General features: G+C 47.3%; 1 pseudogene across 1 annotated transcript; it reads left to right on the top strand.

Moving 5' to 3' along the window:
* The first annotated feature begins 18,750 nt into the window (after positions 1–18,750).
* LOC309559609 lies at positions 18,751–19,375 on the top strand (annotated as a pseudogene). Its single transcript has one exon. The product of its transcript is annotated as an uncharacterized misc_RNA (transcript).
* Positions 19,376–20,461: the final 1,086 nt, after the last annotated feature.

Below are 20,461 nucleotides of genomic sequence, written 5' to 3'. Positions count from 1 at the left end.
CCACCTCCATATACTCCTCACTCCTCTCCTGCACATACTACCCACCTCCATACACACCGCACTCCTCTCCTGCACATACTACCCACCGCCATACATGCTGCACTCCTCTCCTGCACACACTACCCACCTCCATATACTCCACACTCCTCTCCTGCACATACTACCCACCTCCATACACACTGCACTCCTCTCCTGCACATACTACCCACCGCCATACACTCTGCACTCCTCTCCTGCACATACTACCCACCTCCATACACACAATACTCCTCTCCTGCACATATTACCCACCACCATACACTCCTCTCCTGCACATACTACCCACCACCACACATACTGCACTCCTCTCCTGCATTTTCTACCCACCACTATACACTCCGCACTCCTCTCCTGCGCATACTACCCACCACTATACACTTCGCACTCCTCTCCTGCACGTACTACCCACCTCCATACACTCCACACTCCTCTCCTGCACATACTACCCACCACTATACACTCCGCACTCCTCTCCTGCACATACTACCCACCTCCATACACTCCACACTCCTCTCCTGCACATACTACCCACCTCCATACACACTGCACTCCTCTCCTGCACATACTACCCACCGCCATACACTCTGCACTCCTCTCCTGCACACACTACTCACCACTATACACTCCGCACTCCTCTCCTGCACATACTACCCACCTCCATACACACAATACTCCTCTCCTGCACATATTACCCACCACCATACACTCCTCTCCTGCACATACTACCCACCACCACACATACTGCACTCCTCTCCTGCACATTCTACCCACCACTATACACTTCGCACTCCTCTCCTGCACGTACTACCCACCTCCATACACTCCACACTCCTCTCCTGCACATACTACCCACCACTATACACTCTGCACTCCTCTCCTGCACATACTACCCACCACTATACACTCCGCACTCCTCTCCTGCACATACTACCCACCACTATACACTTCGCACTCCTCTCCTGCACATACTACCCACCACTATACACTTCGCACTCCTCTCCTGCGCGTACTACCCACCTCCATACACTCCACACTCCTCTCCTGCACATACTACCCACCACTATACACTCTGCACTCCTCTCCTGCACATACTACCCACCACTATACACTCCGCACTCCTCTCCTGCACATACTACCCACCACTATACATTCCGCACTCCTCTCCTGAACATACTACCCACCACTATACACTTCGCACTCCTCTCCTGCACATACTACCCACCTCCATACACTCCACACTCCTCTCCTGCACATACTACCCACCACTATACACTCCGCACTCCTCTCCTGCACATACTACCCACCTCCATACACACCGCACTCCTCTCCTGCACATACTACCCATAGCCATACACGCTGCACTCCTCTCCTGCACACACTACCCACCTCCATATACTCCTCACTCCTCTCCTGCACATACTACCCACCTCCTTACACACCGCACTCCTCTCCTGCACATACTACCCACCGCCATACATGCTGCACTCCTCTCCTGCACACACTACCCACCTCCATATACTCCACACTCCTCTCCTGCACATACTACCCACCGCCATACACTCTGCACTCCTCTCCTGCACACACTACTCACCACTATACACTCCGCACTCCTCTCCTGCACATACTACCCACCTCCATACACACAATACTCCTCTCCTGCACATATTACCCACCACCATACACTCCTCTCCTGCACATACTACCCACCACCACACATACTGCACTCCTCTCCTGCACATTCTACCCACCACTATACACTTCGCACTCCTCTCCTGCACGTACTACCCACCTCCATACACTCCACACTCCTCTCCTGCACCTACTACCCACCACTATACCCTCCGCACTCCTCTCCTGCACATACTACCCACCACTATACACTCCGCACTCCTCTCCTGCACATACTACCCACCACTATACACTTCGCACTCCTCTCCTGCACATACTACCCACCACTATACACTTCGCACTCCTCTCCTGCGCGTACTACCCACCTCCGTACACTCCACACTCCTCTCCTGCACATACTACCCACCACTATACACTCCGCACTCCTCTCCTGCACGTACTACCCACCACTATACACTCCGCCCTCCTCTCCTGCGCGTACTACCCACCTTCATACACTCCACACTCCTCTCCTGCACATACTACCCACCACTATACACTTCGCACTCCTCTCCTGCGCGTACTACCCACCTCCATACACTCCACACTCCTCTCCTGCACATACTACCCACCACTATACACTCCGCACTCCTCTCCTGCACATACTACCCACCACTATACACTCCGCACTCCTCTCCTGCACATACTACCCACCACTATACACTCCGCACTCCTCTCCTGCACATACTACCCATAGCCATACACGCTGCACTCCTCTCCTGCACACACTACCCACCTCCATATACTCCTCACTCCTCTCCTGCGCATACTACCTACCTCCATATACAATGCACTCCTCTCCTGCACATACTACCCACCGCCATACATGCTGCACTCCTCTCCTGCATACACTACCCACCTCCATATACTCCACGCTCCTCTCCTGCACATACTACCCACCTCCATACACACTGCACTCCTCTCCTGCACATACTACCCACCGCCATACACTCTGCACTCCTCTCCTGCACACACTACTCACCACTATACACTCCGCACTCCTCTCCTGCACATACTACCCACCTCCATACACACAATACTCCTCTCCTGCACATATTACCCACCACCATACACTCCTCTCCTGCACATACTACCCACCACCATACACACTGCACTCCTCTCCTGCACATTCTACCCACCACCATACACTCTGCACTCCTCTCCTGCACACACTACCCACCTCCATACACTCCACACTCCTCTCCTGCACATACTACCCACCACTATATACTCCGCACTCCTCTCCTGCACATACTACCCACCACTATACACTCCGCACTCCTCTCCTGCACATACTACCCACCGCCATACACTCAGCACTCCTCTCCTGCACATACTACCCACCTCCATACACACCGCACTCCTCTCCTGCACATACTACCCACCTCCATACACACCGCACTCCTCTCCTGCACATACTACCCATAGCCATACACGCTGCACTCCTCTCCTGCACACACTACCCACCTCCATATACTCCACACTCCTCTCCTGCACATACTACCCACCTCCATACACACTGCACTCCTCTCCTGCACATACTACCCACCGCCATACACGCTGCACTCCTCTCCTGCACACACTACCCACCACTATACACTCCACACTCCTCTCCTGCACATACTACCCACCTCCATACACACCATACTCCTCTCCTGCACATATTACCCACCACCATACACTCCTCTCCTGCACATACTACCCACCACCATACATGCTGCACTCCTCTCCTGCACATTCTACCCACTGCCATACACTCTGCACTCCTCTCCTGCAGACACTACCCACCTCCATACACACCACACTCCTCTCCTGCACATACTACCCACCTCCATACACTCCATACTCCTCTCCTGCACATACTACCCACCACCATACACTCCACACTCCTCTCCTGCACATACTACCCACCTCCATACACTCCACACTCCTCTCCTGCACATACTACCCACCTCCATACACTCCGCACTCCTCTCCTGCACATACTACCCACCTCCATACACTCCATACTCCTCTCCTGCACATACTACCCACCACCATACACTCCACACTCCTCTCCTGCACATACTACCCACCTCCATACACTCCACACTCCTCTCCTGCACATACTACCCACCTCCATACACTCCACACTCCTCTCCTGCACATACTACCCACCTCCATACACACCATACTCCTCTCCTGCACATATTACCCACCACCATACACTCCTCTCCTGCACATACTACCCACCACCATACATGCTGCACTCCTCTCCTGCACATTCTACCCACTGCCATACACTCTGCACTCCTCTCCTGCAGACACTACCCACCTCCATACACACCACACTCCTCTCCTGCACATACTACCCACCGCCATACACTCTGCACTCCTCTCCTGCACACACTACCCACCACTATACACTCCACACTCATCTCCTGCACATACTACCCACCTCCATACACTCCATACTCCTCTCCTGCACATACTACCCACCACCATACACTCCACACTCCTCTCCTGCACATACTACCCACCTCCATACACTCCACACTCCTCTCCTGCACATACTACCCACCATCATACACTCCGCACTCCTTTCCTGCACACACTACCCACCTCCATACACGCCGCACTCTTCTCCTGCACATACTATTTACCTCTATACACACCCACCGCTATATACTCCACACTCCTCTCCTGCACATACTACCCACTGCTATATACTTCGCACTCCTCTCTCTGCACATACTGCCCACTGCTATATACCCCACACTCCTCTCCCGGCACATACTACCCACCGCAATATACTTCGCACTTGTCTCCTGCACATACTACCCACCTCTATACACTCTGCACTCTTCTTCTGCACATACTACCCACCTCTATACCCACCCTTCGCTATATGCTCCACACTCCTCTTACTGCACATACTACCCACTGCTATATACTTTGCACTCCTCTCCGGCACATACTACTCACCTCTATGCACTCTGCACTCCTCTCCTGCACATACTACCTGTTACAGTATGTCCCTTAGACGTGAGGTCTCTCGGGGTGTTGCTAGCAATGCTGCCAGAATCTGCTCAGCAAGTTACACACAGGCTGGATTTGCTTCTTAAGCAGAGAATATTATTACTCACTCAGAGACATGGCAACATTCTTACATGGAGGAGTTTTATTACAACAGGCTTCTGTTCCTAACAGATATAATCTCTTCTCAGTACCATGTGTCTGCTTCCAGTCTCACACACACTGTCTCTGACTTCCTGGTACAGCCCCTCCCCCCCCCATCATGCATCAGGAGAAAAAGGGGAAGGGTGACAGTGATCCTGCACAAACATCACACTGCCCACCTCCATACACCCTGCACCCCTCTCCTGCACACACTACCCACCTTCATACACTCCGCACTCCTCTCCTGCACATACTACCCACCTCCATACACTCCACACTCCTCTCCTACACATACTACCCACCTCCATACACTCCGCACTCCTCTCCTACACATACTACCCACCTCCATACACTCCACACTCCTCTCCTGCACACACTACCCACCTCAATACACTCTGTACTCCTCTCCTGCACATACTGCCCACCTACATACACTCTGCACTCCTCTCCTGCACATACTACCAACCTCCATACACTCCGCACTCCTCTCCTATACATACTACCCACCTCCATACACTCCACAATCCTCTCCTGCACATACTACCCACCTCCATACACTCCGCACTCCTTTCCTGCACATACTACCCACCTCCATACACTCCGCACTCCTCTCCTGCACACACTACCCACCTCCATACACTCCTTACTCCTCTCCTGCACACACTACCCACCTCCATACACTCCTTACTCCTCTCCTGCACACACTACCCACCTCCATACACTCCGCACTCCTCTCCTGCACATACTACCCATCTCAATACACTACGCACTCCTCTTCTGCACATACTACCCACCGCCATACACTCTGCACTCCTCTCCTGCACATACTACCCACCTCCATACACTCCGCACTCCTCTCCTGCACATACTACCCACCACCATACACTCCACACTCCTCTCCTGCACATACTACCCACCACCATACACTCCACACTCCTCTCCTGCACATACTACCCACCTCCATACACTCCGCACCCCTCTCCTGCACATACTACCCACCACCATACACTCCACACTCCTCTCCTGCACATACTACCCACCTCCATACACTCCGCACTCCTTTCCTGCACATACTACCCACCTCCATACACTCCGCACTCCTCTCCTGCACACACTACCCACCTCCATACACTCCTTACTCCTCTCCTGCACACACTACCCACCTCCATACACTCCACACTCCTCTCCTGCACATACTACCCACCGCCATACACTCTGCACTCCTCTCCTGCACATACTACCCACCTCCATACACTCCGCACTCCTCTCCTGCACATACTACCCACCACCATACACTCCACACTCCTCTCCTGCACATACTACCCACCACCATACACTCCACACTCCTCTCCTGCACATACTACCCACCTCCATACACTCCGCACTCCTCTCCTGCACATACTACCCACCACCATACACTCCACACTCCTCTCCTGCACATACTACCCACCTCCATACACTCCGCACTCCTCTCCTGCACATAATACCCACCTCCATACACTCCGCACTCCTCTCCTGCACACACTACCCACCGCCATACACTCTGCACTCCTCTCCTGCACATACTACCCACCTCCATACGCTCTTCACTCCTCTCCCTGCACATACTACCCACCGCTATACACTCCGCACTCCTCTCCTGCACATACTACCCACCGCTATACACTCCGCACTCCTCTCCTGCACATACTACCCACCTCCATACACTCCGCACTCCTCTCCTGCATATACTACCCACCTCCATACACTCCGCACTCCTCTCCCTGCACATACAACCCACCGCTATACACTCTGCACTCCTCTCCTGCACATACTACCCACCGCCATACACTCCGCACTCCTCTCCTGCACACACTACCCACCTCCATATACTCCACACTCCTCTCCTGCACATACTACCCACCTCCATACACTCCGCACTCCTCTCCTGCACATACTACCCACTGCCATACACTCCGCACTCCTCTCCTGCACATACTACCCACGCCATACACTCCACACTCCTCTCCTGCTTATACTACCCACCTCCATACACTCCGCACTCCTCTCCTGCTTATACTACCCACCTCCATACACTCCGCACTCCTCTCCTGCACATACTACCCACCTCCATACACTCCGCACTCCTCTCCTGCACATACTACCCACCTCCATACACTCCGCACTCCTCTCCTGCACATACTACCCACCGCTATACACTCCGCACTCCTCTCCTGCACATACTACCCACCTCCATACACTCCGCACTCCTCTCCTGCATATACTACCCACCTCCATACACTCCGCACTCCTCTCCCTGCACATACAACCCACCGCTATACACTCTGCACTCCTCTCCTGCACATACTACCCACCGCCATACACTCCGCACTCCTCTCCTGCACACACTACCCACCTCCATATACTCCACACTCCTCTCCTGCACATACTACCCACTGCCATACACTCCGCACTCCTCTCCTGCACATACTACCCACGCCATACACTCCGCACTCCTCTCCTGCTTATACTACCCACCTCCATACACTCCGCACTCCTCTCCTGCTTATACTACCCACCTCCATACACTCCGCACTCCTCTCCTGCACATACTACCCACCTCCATACACTCCGCACTCCTCTCCTGCACATACTACCCACCTCCATACACTCCGCACTCCTCTCCTGCACACACTACCCACCGCCATACACTCCGCACTCCGCTCCTGTACATACTACTGTAATAGAATTATTAAATTCTAAAATGGACATTATTCTATTTTCTGCTTGTACATTCTGATATATAAAATGGGTGCCATACACAGCTGTGCCAATTCCTCTTCTACTGCGGACATATGGTTGCTAAGGAGGAGGGGGGGGTTGGTTTCACTAGGAGTTTTTAAGATGTATTGACCAAGTAATCTCCCCATTCCTTCCCCCATCATCAAACCTAGCTGGGGGCTGGGTGAACCATAAAGGAAAACGAATTTACATTCTTTAAGCTGACCATTTGGTAATAGACTTTACTGGGGAGGGGGGTTAGGAACAGGAAGTATGTGACCATAAATGGTAAATTAACTTTTTATGCTCAAAGGGAGGGGTTTTCACCAATAAAAAGGTTTGAGAAGAACACATGCTCTCTCTATTGCATTGAATGCTGATTAAGACACAAGATGGTAACGTAGAAATTCTGTGTGTGTGTGGGGTAATTTTTGTCTTGTAATGTATCCTTTGTCTTGCGTATTGTTCTGTGCAACTTTGTCCATTTGCAACACTATTTGTGAAGATCACTGTTTTTAAGATTTTATCATCTATGTCATAATTGATTCATCTAAAGTTTCTTCTCTGTAAAATAAATTAGATCTTTATTTTTTAGCAGTTATCATTATTTTTTCTAATAGTAATAGCCTCAACAGCATTGGCTAGATTCTTTTATAGACAAAAAAATGTTACAATCACTTATTAGATTTATTAGACTGATTATTAAGTAGATAAGTGAGGTGAGTAGAAAAATTTCCATAACAGATGGTGCCTCGTGTGAGGAGCTCTGGCAAGGCTCTTAAAGAACTTTCATTTCTTTTTACCTTTTGTCTGTACTAATACCTTATTGAGACTGATATGAACAGTATAATTAAAATAGAATTGTACAAGAAAGTTGAACATGTGTGGCCAGCCTAAGTCACACTGAATAATCCTGATGTGTATGAATAGATTGTAAGGTTTGTAATTAGACCTGTGAATGCTGGCTATATTGTAACTGCTACAAATCATTTTTCAAATAATTGTGCCTTTATTAACTACCCTTTGTACTCCAAGCACTCAAAGGGTTCTGATTATCCAAGTTTATGCTAACCTTTCTTGAGATAACCAAAATAATAGTCGTACATTAAGCATTTTTTTTTTAATACTTCGGAAAAGTCCACGGAGGAGATTTGAACTATTCAGGGTCCATTATCCGTAATTATGGGAAACAGTTTCAACTCAACGAGGGAGTCTAAGTGTGGTAAACCCTACCAACTGACCCCAAAGGAAGAGATAGTTACATAGTTACATAGTTAGTGAGGTTGAAAAAAGAAATCAGTCCATCCAGTTCAACCTATGATGTATGTGTGTGTTTGCTTTTAACCGTACATTGTATACCCCTGTATGTTGTGGTCTTTAAGGTGTCCATCTAATAGTTTTTTGAAACTATCAATGCTCCCTGCTGATACGACTGCTTGTGGAAGAGAATTCCACATCCTTACCGCTCTTACAGTGAAGAACCCCTTACGCACTTTAAGGTTAAACCGCCTTTCCTCAAGTTTTAGTGAGTGGCCACGTGTCTTATTGTATCTCCTTTCTCTGAATAGTTTGTTCCTTATGCTCGGGTCGCCAGTACAGTATTTGTACATTGATATCATATCCCCCCTCAATCGTCTCTTCTCCAGAGAGAATAGGTTCAGTGCTTGTAGTCTTTCCTCATAGCTGATGTCCTCCATTCCCCTAATTATTTTTGTTGCCCTTTTCTGGACTTTCTCCAGTTCCAGCACATCCTTTCTGAGGACGGTGCCCAGAACTGGACAGCATACTCCAGATGTGGCCGGACCAGAGTCTTGTAGAGCGGGAGAATAATCTCTTTATTTCTGGAGTGAATCCCCTTTTTTATACAACCCAGTATTCTGTTGGCTTTGCTTGCGGCGGCTTGGCATTGCATGCCACTGCCAAGCCTGTTGTCTACCAGTACCCCCAGGTCCTTTTCCATCCTAGACTCACCCAGAGGTTCCCCCCCTAGTGAGTAGCTTGCTTTCTGGTTTCTGGCCCCCAAGTGCATTACTTTACATTTTTCAACATTAAATCTCATCTGCCATGTAGTTGCCCACCCCGTTATTTTGTTCAGGTCCGCTTGCAAGGTTTCCACATCCTGCATAGAAGATATTGGCATGCTTAGTTTAGTATCATCTGCAAATACTGAGATTGTACTCGATATCCCCTCCTCTAGATCATTTATGAATAAATTAAACAGGATTGGTCCCAGGATAGAACCCTGGGGGACCCCACTTTCCACACCCGCCCAATCCGAGTACTCCCCATTAATCACCACCCTCTGTACTCTCCCCTGGAGCCAGTTCTCTATCCAGGTACTCACCTTATGGTCCATACCTACCTTACTTAGTTTGTACAGTAAGCGTTTGTGGGGAACGGTGTCAAAGGCCTTTGTAAACTCCAGATACACCACATCCACAGGCTTACCTTTATCTAGGTGGCAGCTCACTTCATCGTAGAAGGTTAATAGATTGGTTTGGAACGAACGATTTTTCATGAATCCATGCTGATTACTACTAATAATACCGTTTTCATTACTAAAGTCTTGTATGTGGTCCCTTAACATCCCCTCCAAAATCTTGCAGACTACTGATGTTAGGCTGACCGGCCTATAGTTCCCCGGGATATATCTCGGCCCCTTTTTAAATATTGGTACCACGTTGGCTTTTTTCCAATCAGCTGGCACCATACCTGTCTGTAAACTATCCTTAAAGATCAAGAATAACGGTCTGGCAATCACCTGGCTGAGCTCATTAAGAACCCTCGGGTGCAAGCCATCCGGTCCCGGGGATTTATTTATGTTAAGTTTCTCTAGTTTAGCTCTAAGTCTATCCTCTGTTAGCCATGGCGGCACTTCCTGAGGTGTATTATTTAATTCGGCCTTACAAGCTGGATTAGTGTAGCCCCCCGATTCCTTTGTGAAGACTGAAGAAAAGAAATTATTTAACACTTCTGCCTTTTCTCTGTCCTCAGTGGCCATTTTTCCTTTATCATCTTTTATGGGGCCAATGTGCTCTGGCCTCGCTTTCCTACTGTTTATATACTTAAAGAACTTCTTGGGGTTCTTTTTACTCTCCTCCGCTATATGTCTCTCGTGTTCTATTTTAGCCGCCCTGATTTCGTCTTTACATTTCTTATTACACTCTTTGTAGTGCTTAAATGCTGCCAATGACCCCTCAGTCTTGTATTTTTTGAAGGCCTTTTCTTTAGCTCTAATATACATTTTTATGTTGGAGTTTAGCCACCCAGGGTTTAGTTTTGCTCTTTTAAATTTATTTCCCTGTGGAATGCACTGGCCCACCCCCTTGTTAAGTATGCTCTTGAAGCACTCCCATTTTTCCTCCGTGTTCTTTGTTCCCAGGGTTCTATCCCGTTTGATATTTTCTAGCAGCGAGCGCAGTTTAGGGAAATTTGCTCTTTTGAAATTCAGTGTCCTTATATTACCCTTGTGTTTCCTATTACTGTAATTAATACTGAAACCAATTGACCTATGGTCACTGTTCCCTAAGTTTTCCCGTATTTCTATATCCGTGAGCAGGTCTGTATTGTTGGTAATCAGTAGGTCAAGTACCGCATTGTTTCTTGTCGGTGCATTCACCATCTGACCCATGAAATTGTCCTGCAAAACATTTAGGAACTGCCTAGCCTTGGCTGAGTGTGCGGTTCCTTCTGCCCAGTCTATATCCGGATAATTAAAGTCCCCCATTATAATGACATTTCCCATCCTTGCTGCAAATCCTATCTGTAACATGAGGTCCGCCTCACCCTCCTCCCTCTGGTTGGGGGGCCTATAGCATACGCCCAATATTACCTTCCCCACCGTGCCTTCTCTTTGAAGCTCTACCCATAGGGATTCTGCCTCGTCCTTAGCTCCATTATTAATATCATCCCTCATATTTACCTGTATACTGTTCTTAATATACAGACATACCCCTCCTACCTTCTCTATCTCTGCGATAAAGGGAATACCCCTGAATGGTCGCCATCCAGTCATGAGAGCTGTCAAACCAAGTCTCAGTTATCCCCACAAAATCTAAGTCTTCCTCAAACATCAGCAGCTCCAGCTCTCCCATCTTGTTGGCCAGGCTTCTGGCATTGGTATACAAACCTCGTAATTTTGATCGGTTATATTTATCCTCATTTGATGTTTTTAGGCTGCTCTCTTGATTTTTCCCCGTACCCACCCTGGGTTTAGGAGCTCCGAACACCCTACCGCTAATGCCCCCATTTCTGCCCTCTGAAACTTGCTTTCCACTGGCTAATTCTACATCTGTACCCTCCCCCCCATTCCCTAGTTTAAAAGTCCCTCTAACTTTTTGGCCATCCTCGCACCCAGTACGGCTGCACCCACCCCATTTAGGTGCAATCCGTCCCTACCAAAGAGCCGGTGACCGACTGAGAAGTCGGCCCAGTTCTCCAGGAACCCAAAACCTTCCTTACTACACCAGCTCCTCAGCCACTCGTTAACTTCCCTAATCTCCCGCTGCCTCTCTGGTGTGGCTCGAGGTACAGGTAGTATTTCGGAAAATACTACCTTGGAGGTCCTAGTCCTCAACTTAGCGCCTAAGTCCCTGAAATCGTTTAGGACTCTCCGTCTTCCTCTGCCTATGTCATTGGTACCCACGTGTACCATGCATGACAGCTGGGTCTTCCCCAGCCCCACCCAGTAATCTGTCCAACCGATCCGCGATGTGCCGAACCCGAGCGCCCGGCAAACAACAGACTGTTCAGGGCACACGGTCTATGTCACAGATTACACTGTCTGTCCTAATAATTGAGTCCCCTACCACCAGCACCTGTCTTTCCTTTCCCTTTCTCCCGGCCTCACTGGAGGAGTTCTTCCCCTGGCAGCTAGGGGCGTCCCTCTGCTCCAGCAATGCTGGTCCCTGACTGGTTTCCCCAACATCACACAACGGGGCGTATCTATTGGGGTGCTCCAGCCCAGGATCAGCCTCCTTGCCTTGTTCCCTTCTACCCCTCCTAACTGTCACCCCTCTACTCTGCTCTGATGCCTGCACCTCCGATACTCCGCCCACCTCTGTGCAGACCCCTGCCTGCGCCTGACTGGTACAATCCTGGCTCTCCTCCGGTATGGACATTCGTCTCAGTGTTGCCAGCTGCTTCCCTAGATTCAGGACCTGAGCTTCCAGGGAAGCAACGTGCTTACATTTTGCGCATTTGTATTCGCCCTCGATCACATGTCCGAGGAACGCATACATATCACAAGATGTACACCGAGTCGCATCTCCACACCCGCCGGGCATTGTACCTACTAATCTAATCTAATGGGGATTCAGCGATTTAAGTCTATCCTATGTGGCTATTTCCTGGCTTCCTAACGCTACCTTCTCACCCTCTGGTATTCCGCTCCACTCACTTGACACTCAGTTGCACAACACTCACAATCTCACAGCCCGGTCAGTCGCACAACACTCTCAGCCGCACAGCCCGGTCAGACGCACAACACTGAGTCGCACAGCCCGGTCAGTCGCACAACACTCAGTCGCACAGCCCGGTCAGACGCACAGCCCGGTCAGACGCACAACACTGAGTCGCACAGCCCGGTCAGACGCACAACACTCAGTCGCACAGCCCGGTCAGACGCACCACACTGAGTCACACAGCCCGGTCAGACGCACTACACTCAGTCGCACAGCCCGGTCAGACGCACAACACTCAGTCGCACAGCCCGGTCAGACGCACAACACTAAGTCGCACAGCCCGGTCAGACGCACTACACTCAGTCGCACAGCCCGGTCAGACGCACAAAACTCAGTCGCACAGCCCGGTCAGACGCACAGCCCGGTCAGACGCACAACACTCAGTCGCACAGCCCGGTCAGACGCACAACACTCAGTCGCACAGCCCGGTCAGACGCACAACACTCAGTCGCACAGCCCGGTCAGACGCACAACACTCAGTCGCACAGCCCAGTCAGACGATGATCGATAAAGATGATCAGAGATGATCGATAAATATGGACCTTGGGTGGTAGAATATATTAGTGATTGGAATCGCTGGACTGGGAAGAAGTATTATAAAAGAGGTACATTTAAGGTTAAAGCATGGGAGGAGCTGTGGTATGCTCATCACAAAAAGATGACACGCCCAAATGAAAGAGATGCTTGGAGTATATGGATGCTAGAATCATTGAACAGGGCAGAGGGAGGGAATGTTTTTGCTTTGGGATTTAAGGAGAAATCTTTCCAAGCAACACTTCAACTTAGGGACAAGCAGAAACTGTCACACAATTCACAACCCCAAAGTTGTGGCAGTTATGAACAGGGGGACAATAAGCAATTGTCAGGACTTGGGCCTTGTCATGCAATTGCCCAGTCCTTGTCAGCAAAGTGCTCAAGCGTTGATCTGCATTGTCATCTTTCAGCAGCTGATAAAAAGAGAAAGCCACAACTTGCTGCTAAATTTGACACCCCAGTTAAAACCCTGGATGAATCACAAAGAGACTCTTTCTGTGAAGCACTGAAACAAAAGGAAAGTAGAACAACAAAGCAGGGAACTGATGCCATGCTGGAATTAAGGGAGAAAAGGCTTCCTAGTACCAAAGATCATTTACAGTCAGAAGGGGTACTTTCTTCCCCTCTGACGGAAGAACCTCCTGAATGCAGTAATCCTTCATTTACTGACTGCAAGCCAGCATTTTTGCCTAGACAGCAGTTAAAGAACAATGCTGCTGCTGAAAGCAACACTGGCAGTTCTGGTACTGGGTACACTGCCTATGTACCTTTATGCCCCCGAGTGATGAGTACTCCACAGCAAGGACCTGTGTGGTGTCAATCTAACAGGGAAATGGTAACACCCAATGTGCGCACACCTGCATACCCTGGAACTGTTAAAGCCACCCTTCAAGACACTTTTCAGTTAGATAAAGTGCCCCCACCTGGCAGCCACAATCTTTCCCAGTCCTATTGGAATTCTGTGGCACAACCCCAAAAGACCAATCAACAGTTAATATCTTTTTCAGATGACATATCTGTCTATCCTGTAAGAGAGCAGGTCGTTTATGATTATAATGGGAGATCCACTGGAAAGATGACACATCACGTACCTTGGACTCCCTCTGAGATGAAGGGATTTCTGAGTGTTATCCCCCATCCAAGGACTGATCCCATTAAATTTGCGAAAGAGCTGGTAGACATCCAGGCAAGCTACAATGCAAATTGGGGTGATATGCTTCAAATAATGAAAAGGGTTTGTGGAGACGCAGACTTTGATGAAATCCTCAGTAAAACTAATATTCCACAGACCCTATATGTTGACTCCAGCCATCAAGGGTGTATACTCACTAAGCAATTGGCACAACTGATTAAAACAGTCTATCCCCCCTCATCTTGGACCAAGGTGTCAGGAGTGACCCAAGGACCAAAGGAAGATTGTATGACTTACTACAATCACTTTAAACAAGCTGTGGAATCAGCTGGTGGGGACATTTCTAACAGCGCCCTGTCACCCATATTAATACACAGCTTCATTACTGGGTTGAGAGGAAAAATCAGGGAAAATTGATGACTGCAAATCCAGACTGGAGAGATAAGCCCCTCTCTTCCTTGTTGTCACTTGCAACTGCTATTGAAAGGAATATAGCTGATTGGGAGTCACAGAAACACCAAAGGATCTGCATTGTACAGCATGAACATTTGAAACGGCAAAACTGTTAGCATACAAGGTTTGTATTATATCAGCAACAAATACTATATGTCATTGTTGTGTGCCTATTACATTGTATGACCACTGGATGGCAGTGTTACATTTGTGAGTTCATGTTTTGTCTATGCCTCAAAGAGTAATAAAGAAGAGTTCCTGCTCAGAACAGGAAGCAGTGTTCAGTGAAACAACAGACTGTCTGCCTGTGAATTGTTTTTAGCCCCAAAAGGTTATATCTAACAGGTTATGGACCCAGGACATGTTACAGAAGCCCAGGATATAATACAGATTACCCCTGGATATAGCTAGATACAGTGAGCTAAAGCAAGTGAGTACAGGAGACAGCAACAGAAAGACAAACAGCAGAAATGGCTGCTGCCATCCCCTCAGCAAAGTTCTCCATTGCAAATCTGACAAATCAGAACTACCAATCTTGGAAATTCAAGATGAAAATGCTGCTTATAAGAGAAGGTACGTGGAAATGTATAAATGAATCAAGACCTGCACAGCCCACAGAGGAGTGGTTAGACAGAGATCAGAAAGCACAGAGCACAATCTCCCTGTGCATAGATGATGATCAAATCATACATATATGTAACTGTCAGACTGCTAAAGACATGTGGGAAGAGTTACAGAAAGCACATGAAAGAGTTAATCTCAGCAATAAACTGTATTTAATCAGAAAGCTCTATCAGACTAAGCTACAGAAAGACCAGGACATGCAGGACTATATAAGACAGACCTTAGAGATGGTGGAGAGACTGAGAGGGATTGGAGAAGAAATAAAAGATTTCCATGTTGCAGCGCTTTTATTAAGTGGACTTCCTGAAATTTATGAGACACTTGTCACAGCACTAGATGCACATCCAGATGATGATCTGACACTGGAATATGTTAAAGGCAAGCTTGTGGATGAATACAAGCGCAAAACTGAAAGCATGAGTAATGTGAGTGTGTGTTCAGAGACAGCTTTAAAGACAAAATTCAAAAATAAACACAGTAACATGCAGCCAGAAAAGCGGGAATGCTTTGTGTGCAAGAAACCAGGACACCTAAAAGCAGATTGTAGAATCTGGAAAGCTAGAATGCAAAAACAAAGTGCATTACAACAAGCTAAGAATGTCATAGAAACAAAGGAGTATGCATTCGGATCCAAAAATGGTGTCACCTCTGTGCAAGCATGGTGTGTGGACTCAGGTGCTACAAGTCACATGACAAATGACCGAAGTTTCTTCACTCAGCTTGATGAAAGCAAAACAGAAGGGATAACTACAGCTAATGGACAATTTATGAAATCAGTGGGAATAGGAGATGGCTTTCTATACTGTCCTATCTCTCCAGATATCACTAAAAAGATCCATATGAGGAATGTTCTGTATGTGCCAGATCTTGAAAGCAACCTTTTGTCAGTAAAGAAACTCACTAACCAAGGCAATGTAGTCACATTTCAGGGTGACAGTTGTATAATAACAAAAGGGGATTGCCTGCTTGCAAAGGCTAACATCATAGATGAACTCTATCAGCTGAACTGCAGTGAAATGGTTAAAATAGCCAAAGAGGATAAACATTCAAACTGCATCCACACTTGGCACAGACGATTGGGGCACAGAAATTCTGATACAATAAAGAAAATAGTTGAGAATAACTATGCAAGTGGTATTAAGATTAATCCATGTGATCACATAATGATTTGTACCAGCTGCATTAAAGGAAAAATGGCAAGGACACCTTTTCCCAAGCAGACCAACAGCAAATCCCAAAAACCTCTGGACTTAATACATTCAGATCTTTGTGGTCCAATGAAAACTATGACTCCAGGAAAGAAAAAATACTTCCTGACCTTCATTGATGATTACTCCAGATATACCACAGTATTTCTACTTCACAATAAGGATGAAGTGCCAGAGAAATTAGAAGAGTATCTCGCTCAAGTAAATAATATTTTTGGCAGAATGCCCAGAGTAATACGAACAGATAATGGCTCAGAATATACAAGTGGTAAAACACAAGCCATTCTCAGGAAGCATGGAATTATGTTCCAGACAACAGTTCCATATAACCCAGAGCAAAATGGAGTTGCAGAGAGAATGAACCGCACACTGTGTGAAAGTGGGAGGAGCATGCTATTTGATGCTGATATGTCAACTACATGCTGGGGAGAAGCTATCAAAACTGCATGTTATCTTCAAAATCGTTTGCCGGGAAAAGCAACAACAAAAACTCCATATGAACTGTGGAACAAAAGGAAACCAGATTTAAGACACATCAGAATTTTTGGAAGTAAAGCCTATGTACACATTCCAAAAGAAAAACGTACAAAATGGGATGCATGTGCAAAAGAAGGTGTGCTTGTGGGGTACAGTGAATCTCAAAAAGGATACAGGATTTTACATCAAGACACAAACAAAGTAACAGTCAGCAGAAGTGTGATTATTGATGAAAGTTCTGTGTGCTCAAAGTTTGAACAACAGACTCAAACTTTTCAAACTGAGAAAGAATCAACATCAGTCACTCAAGAAAATAAGGAAAGTGATACAGAAATAGAAATAACTGCAGAAGAATCAAAACCTGAAACTGAACCAGAAATACCTTCAGTCAGAAAATCAACCAGAATCAATAAAGGTGTTCCAGCTGAACGTTTATCTTACATAGCTCGCAGAGCTGTTCAAACTGAACCAGGTTCATGGAAAGAGATGCAGAAACTGCCAATGCATGAGAAACAAGTATGGTATAAAGCCGCTGATGAAGAAATGACATCACTCAAAGATCTCCAGACATGGACACTTTCAGAGCTACCTCAAGGTAAACATGCCATAGGATGTAAATGGGTTTTTAAAACCAAATGTAACTCTGAAGGGAAAGTCTGTCGGTTACTCACAGAAGTTCGGGGAGGACTATGATGCTACTTTTGCTCCAGTTGCTAAACAAAGTACTTTCAGAACACTAATGACAGTGGCTGCCATGCGTACAATGATTGTGAAACATCACGATATTAAGACAGCTTTTCTTAATGGTGATATTGAAGAAGAAATTTACATGTCACAGCCAGAAGGATATTTGAAAAAGGGACAAGAGCATCTTGTCTGCAAGTTGAATAAATCTCTTTATGGCCTTAAACAATCAGCTCGAGCATGGAACCTGAAGATTAATCAAGTTCTACTAAATGAAGGATTTACAAGAAGCAAAGCTGATCCGTGCCTATATGCTAAACAAGTAGACACTGAGTGGATGTATCTGCTAATTTATGTAGATGACCTGATCATTGCTCACAAAAACGACAATGAAATTGCAAAGTTAACAGGAGTACTCAACAAGCACTTTGAAACTAAAGACCTAGGTGAAGTGACATATTATCTTGGAATTGACATCCAGCGTGAGAAAGATGGAAGTTTCCTGTTGAATCAGAGTGCAAAAATTGAATCTATTCTTCAGCAATTCAACATGACAGAGGCGAAAGGAGCAAGCACACCTATGGATACAGTCTATCCAAAGTTAGAAGGAGAAGATGATCTTCTCACATCCAATGAACAATACAGATAAGCAGTGGGGGCACTTCTCTACATTGCAACCACTACACGTCCAGACATTGCAGCCAGCATGTCTCTTCCTTGCAGGCGAGTTGATAAACCACGTCAAAGAGACTGGAATGCGATCAAAAGAGTTATGAGATATCTGAAACAGACAAAAGACTTAAATTTGAAACTGTCAGCAAGTGGTGATTTAAACCTCGTGGGATATGTGGACTCCGATTGGGCAGGTGATCACAGCACACGCAAATCCACAAGTGGTTACTTATTAAAATTGGGAGACAGTCCTATATCATGGTCCAGCAAGAAACAGATGTCAGTGGCATTGTCCTCTACAGAAGCTGAATACATATCTGCAGCTTATGCCAGTCAAGAAGTTGTGTGGTTACAGCAATTACTCAAGGATCTTGGAGAAGCAACATCAGAACCTACCGTCTTATTTGAGGACAATCAGGCTTGCATTAAGCTTGCAACAAGTGAGAAAATTAATGGAAGAACCAAGCACATCGATGTCAGACATCATTACATTCATGACTTAGTTGATCAGAAAGTGATTGTACTTGTGTATTGTGAGTCGGAAAAAATGATTGCTGATGCTTTGACAAAGCCACTAGCTAGAACCAGATTTGTGGATCTTAGATCAGAAATGGGATTGACATAGATAGTAGTTGTTGAGTGGGGGTGTTAGCATACAAGGTTTGTATTTAATCAGCAACAAATACTGTATGTCATTGCTGTGTGCCTATTACATTGTATGACCACTAGATGGCAGTGTTACATTTGTGAGTTCATGTTTTGTCTATGCCTCAAAGAGTAATAAAGAAGAGTTCCTGCTCAGAACAGGAAGGAGTGTTCAGTGAAACAACAGACTGTCTGCCTGTGCATTGTTTTAGCCCCAAAAGGTTATATCTAACAGAGTGCACGCCGGCAAATCTCTGTGAATCGCACTTCAGGGCCCAACTAGGCACCCCCTTTGTTCCTATTCTTCACGGTTCTACACGGCACCCCCTTTACTGTAACTCTTTCTCTGGCTCCCTGATCCCCTAACTTCGCTGGAGAGGCCCCCCTTCCTGGGCAGACCCTTTGGCAAGTCACTTAGTACTCACGGACAAAGTTTTTCCCGAGAGACTCCACCGTCAGCTACACTGGATCCTCTGCAGCTCAGCTCCACACCTGGTTCACTAGGCCGGCTGCCTAAGACCACCTTCCTCACACACAGCAGGAGGAGAGACAGCCATCCACCTCCTCCTGGGACACTGCTTCCTCCCAAAGACGCCCTGTCACATGTCCCCCCTGGCTTTTATGAGCAATCCCAGGATACATTGCAAGAATGCCCTGCCCCTGGGGCTCCCACAAAATCCAATGTGTCACTGGCTGGGTTTCCTCCACTGTCCAACAAGCTCTCTCATTGGATACAGTGGGGACACTCCCTCAGACCCAGTGAATCACACCTGGAAACATGTAAAAGGGAACCAAATAGATCAGGCTCCCCTGACAAGAAGAAGGAGCAATAGATGCTGTTATCTAGCACCTACCTAGGAGGGTTCTACACACGGAAAGGGGATTGGGTACCGTTTTTGACAGGTATCCACTCCCCCCTGAAAGGTGCAAAATGTGGAACCAGA

Source organism: Pelophylax lessonae (assembly GCF_965119305.1).
Source record: "Pelophylax lessonae genome assembly, chromosome: 1".
Taxonomy (NCBI): Eukaryota; Metazoa; Chordata; class Amphibia; order Anura; family Ranidae; genus Pelophylax; species Pelophylax lessonae.
The sequence above is the reverse complement of the archived record's forward strand: the minus strand, read 5'-3'. Positions and strand labels throughout refer to the sequence as shown.